The sequence below is a fragment of the Neovison vison genome, chromosome 11 (assembly GCF_020171115.1).
Source record: "Neovison vison isolate M4711 chromosome 11, ASM_NN_V1, whole genome shotgun sequence".
In the NCBI taxonomy this organism is placed as follows: domain Eukaryota; kingdom Metazoa; phylum Chordata; class Mammalia; order Carnivora; family Mustelidae; genus Neogale; species Neogale vison.
In genome coordinates this window covers 106141465-106146762 of record NC_058101.1, presented here as the reverse complement: position 1 = coordinate 106146762, position 5298 = coordinate 106141465, and positions in this window count along the sequence as shown.

The following is a 5298-nucleotide window of genomic DNA, read 5'->3' as shown; positions in this document are numbered from 1 at the left end:
TTCCCCTGTTTCATTTCTTAAATCCTGAAATTTTATGTAGTGATTCTAAAAATACATCCACTTTAATAAAATGTCATTACAGTAAAACATTACATATTGAGTAATACACTTTTTAAATATTTGACTTGTTATCTATAAGTAATCAGCTTGATAAGTAAATTAATATGTGAAGAACAATTGGAAAACCATTAACTGAAAAGAATTTTTGAAAGATACAAGAGGAAATTTTTTTTTTTACCAGAATTGATAATATTAACTTGCCAAAAACAACTTTGGCAAACACCCTAGCTTGCCTACCCATCAGTAATTCACTCTCCTTTGTTCCAAAAAACCCTATTACGTCCAGAAGATTAGGCCACAAGGGAAGTTGAACTCTCCAGACCCTGAGGGTGAATCATGATTGGTCTACAAGCCAGCACAGTAATTCCACTCCTCTTTATAGTGATTGGCCTAAGTGGGTCAATGAATCTGAAGAGAAGTCTGCAAAGAGCTCTGGAAAAAGGAATACAGGAAAGGGCCACTTTCTTCCCAATACTGTAATATGAGGCCATGATTCTTGAAGCTTCTGCAACCATCATGTCCTCCAAAATTAGTTCCTTCCCCCTCCACCTCTGAGACTGCACAAAATAAGGGAATGAAGTCTCTGAAATCAGAGACTAGTTGCTCCCTATACAGAAATTAATTTTAAGGAACTGCTAATTGTTAAATGAATGGGAACTAAAAAGAAATTGGAGCTACCATTATATAATAGTTTTTTCTATCCCCCACTCCACCTCCAATTACTATACTTAACTATTTATTATCCTCCGCTATACAACTTGATTTTTGCATACTCCAAAATGATTTCAGAGTGAATAGTGACCACTATATTCCCACTCCAACACCCAGATTTGTACTTATAAGCGCTTTTAATTTACCAGTGTTTCAAGATTTGTCATGTGTCTCCTGTAATAGTTTTACATGACCCTACTTGTCTGTCTATAATCCAGCATCATTTCACAGTAGGCCATTCTTCCTGCATTCAATAAATAAAGCTTGGGTTTTTCATAACTCCTAAGAAAGATAAATTTACCCATCATTCTGTTTTCAAGGAGCTGGGAACAAAAGATGCGACAAAACAGGTCAGAAAAAAAAGTTGATCATGTTGACTATGCTCTATAAGCCAGTAATCACACAAACCAAAGTGGCAAGATGATCACAGACCTTTGGTGACAGGACTCATTATCTTAAAGAGCAATTTAGTAGGAAAGAACAGTTCATCTTGTTCAGTGAATGGAAAATGTCGGAGTTTAATGGTTATCATTTTTATAGCATCTGTGGCCTAGCACAAAGAGAAAAAAAATAATAAAAGAATCATGAAGTTTAAATCCAGGTGATAATTTATGTCTGGGAGACACATTATTAAGTAAGCATTTAAGGTTTTAATTTGAATAAGTTAACACTCCCTTCCTGGACTAATGCTGTTCCTACCCACTTTTGAGGGAATGTGGTGAGGAGGAGGGAAATAGTGGGAAAGTGAGAGGAAGTTTCTTGGTCACCAGTTGACAACTACTCCCACTTCTTGCACTGATTCTAAAAAGCTCTGAGAATCAGATGGTATCTTGGAGCAAGGGAATTTACCTTTAAAATATGGAAGATTCTTCTTCAACTTAAATAAAGCACATTTTCTCGGCTAGGTTATAGACTTAAAAGCAGCAGGAATACCCATTCTTTGCAATAGTTAGAGGAATAACTGCTATCTTCCATATCTTCAAGGATGCCTGGGAGCCAGTTGGAAAGGACAGACAGATGCAAATCCCCAGAATCAGAAGTAACAGGACAAGAAATGGTTAAATGTTCCACATGGCAGTTCAGTGGCTTTAGTGTAATTACACCCAATGCTCTTATATCTTCGACTTTCTTAAAAACACCCCTGACACATTAGAGCAAGATTAGAAATACAAACTAGTGTGAGGAAAATAAGAGTCAATAAGGCATGCAAGACAGCAGTGCAAAATTTCAGAATCAGACACATCTGAATACAAAACCCGGACCCCCCCCTTTTCTAGCTGTGTTAACTGGGGAAGCAATTTAACTTCTCCAAGCCTCAGCATCCCCATTGTATTAAAGGATATAAGCATTCCTACTTGGTACCATTGATTTAAAGATTACATGAGTTTATGTAGGTTAAGCATTTCCCAGAGTGCCTGCAATTGCTAAGCACCCAACAAACAGTACTGATTATTGTGCGACTATATATTAATACATAATAATAATGATCTATACTCTTATCTCACAAATAAGCACCATTAATGTTTTGGCATGTTAGCTTTCATTTTGTTTTCTATGTTTATGCTTCACATATCTTTTATTCAATTATGGGATCATACTATGCATAATGTCTGTAGCTTGTTTTGTTTTGTTTTGTTTTTTAAAGATTTTATTTATTTATTTGACAGACAGAGATCACAAGTAGGCAAGGAAGGCAGGTGGCAGAGAGAGGGGAGGAAGCAGGCTCCCTCCTGGGCAGGGAGACCGATGCGGGGCTCCATCCCAGGACCCTGGGATCATGACCTGAGCCGAAGGCAGAGGCTTAACCCACTGAGCCACCCAGGTGCCCCTGTAGCTTGTTTTTTTAAAGCAATCTTTCTGTGTCGTTAAATGAAGTTCAACCGTATAATTTCCAGTGGCTGCCTAATACTTTCTTTTATAGCTCTACAATAATTTATTTCACAGGTCCTCCTATGGCTGAGCTTTAAGATGCACCCAAATTTTCACTATGATAAGCAGTGCCATGAAGCATAACCTTCCACATAAATATTTCAGTATAATCCTCATTGGGTTAAATCCCTAGAAGTGAAATCGCCAAGTCAAACAAAGTGAATGTGCCTTTTTTTAAAGGTTTTTGACACCTTTTGGCAAATTTTCTTCCAGAAAAGACTCCCACAAGAATATGTGAAATTCTCTTTTTTTCTGAAACTATCCACAATACTGGGTATTAGAATTTCACCTTCAAAGAGAAAAAGCATTGCCAATATGATAGCCATGAGAAAGGGTTTCATTGCTGTCACTATAAAATAGAAGCACTGTAACGGCTAATTGAAATCTCTAACTTGCTATTTTCCAGTTGAAGTTTATTCTAGAGGAGGAATCGACAAACTATGACCCACAGACCAAATCTCACTCTCTGTCTAGTTTTGCATATCCACAAGTTAAGTAATGTTTTCATAGATGAACACTTGTAATCAATTTGATGATAGGACTCCAATTAAGTGAAATGTTATTTGAAAAAAAGTCAGTTCTTCTCATTAGCCAGCCTACATTATGAAAACTTGTACCCAATAATCATTATTCTATTTTGAATTTTTTCAAAAAATTCTGTGGAAATTTGTTCTCAATTTTGCACCCTGGCACACTAAGCATAAAATACTCTCTGGCTTGTTTACAGAAAAAAAAAAAAACTGCCACTCCTTTTCTAGAGTCCCAGTGACAAATATGAAAGCTTAACCATATTTTTGAATATTTCACCTTATATACGAGAGTGATAAATTTATCAAGGATATGCATTTCTTCCACATCTCAGTGATGCTCAAAACTGGAGTTGTCAGGTTTCTCACATTTTTATTGTCTCTTCTTTCATATCTAGGTTCCAAATAAGATTTCAAGTAAATAATTAGTCCCACTGTTTAAAAAAAAAAAAAGTGTCTGAAAACTGCTTGGTAACATGGTACGGGGCTTCCCTTAGGCCAGAGATTTCTTTTGCATATATTCTTTCAATAACCACCGACAGTTGACACTTCCCAAGAGAGCCCAGTCAACCTACTTTCAAACCTAACTGCTTGGTTTTTTAAAAGGTTATATTTCTGATTGATGAAAATGGCTAATGACCATTACAAATAAATCCAAATTGGTACTGGTAATTTTTCTCCTTTCAGGAGGAAACAAATCTTGATCATAAAACTACTTTGCACTTAAAACTGTTCAGTAACTATTCCTGAAGGAGGAGAGGAAAAATAGAATGTAAAAGGAAAAATAAACAGGGGCATCCCGGGTGGTTCCGTTGGTTAGGCATCAGACTCTTGATCTCAGCTCAGGTCTTGATCTCAGGGTTGTGAGTTCAAACCAAGCCCCATGTTGGGCTCCATGCTGGAGGTGGAGCCTACCTAAAACAAAATAAAATAAGGTAAAATAAGGTAAAATAAAATGAAAAATAAGCAAACAACAGAAAATGTAGGCCTTACTTTCTTTTTTCCGAGCAATTTGTTTAGGTTGTGAGAGTAAACTACACTGACACTATTCCTTCACTCTATGGCAAATGTAATGAATAGTTAGGAATGAAAAAATAAACACAGCAGTAGGGACCAGGTTTTTTTTTTTTTCCATTAACTGTGACTTTCTTGATGATTGTGCATTTCCAGAAGGTTTAACATAATTGCCTCTTCCCCCTTCCTGAAGCTGCTTTAGATACAACCTGACATGCACAGTTCTACTATCTTTGGGTACAGTTTGGCAGGAAAATTCTTTCAAATAAGTGAGAAAGAATATTGTCTGCTCTTTACTGGGTATAAGCTATTAAAAATCAACAACAAAATAATGTATCAATTCATTAGAGCTTCAGGCGCCAGAATTAAAATTTCTCTAATCAGCTTGTATCAAAGCTATCTTCAGTCTGGAGTCAGATAAGTCAAGACAATGAGAATATAATCAATCAAATTATTGAAAGGGTAATGGGGGCGCCTGGGTGGCTCAGTAGGTTAAGCTTCTGCCTTCAGCTCAGGTCATGATCCCAGGGTTCTGGGATGGAGCCCCGCATCGGGCTCTCTGCTTAGCGGGGGCCCTGCTTCCTCCTCTCTCTCTCTCTGCCTGCCTCTCTGCCTCCTTGTGATCTCTGTCAAATAAATAAATAAAATCTTAAAAAAAAAAAAAAAGAGTAATGGTGATAATACCAATAATAGCTAATGTCTGGGTACTTTCTGTGTAGCAGGCCATGGGTAGGTCATGAGAACCAGATTTGGCTGACTTTTTCTTTATTAAAATATAATGGACTTATAACATTATGTTAGATACATCAATGATTCAATATTTATATATAGTTAAATAATCACCACAATACATCTAGTTAACATCCATCACCACACAGTTATAAATCTTTTTCTTGGGGTGCCTGGGTGGCTCAGTTGGTTAAGTGTCAGACTCTTGGTTTTGGCTCAGGTCAGCATCTCACGGTCATGAGATCAAACCCTGCATGGAACTCCATGCTGGGCATGGAGCCTGCTTAAGATTCTCTCTCCTCTCCCTCTGCTCCACCTCCCTGCTCAT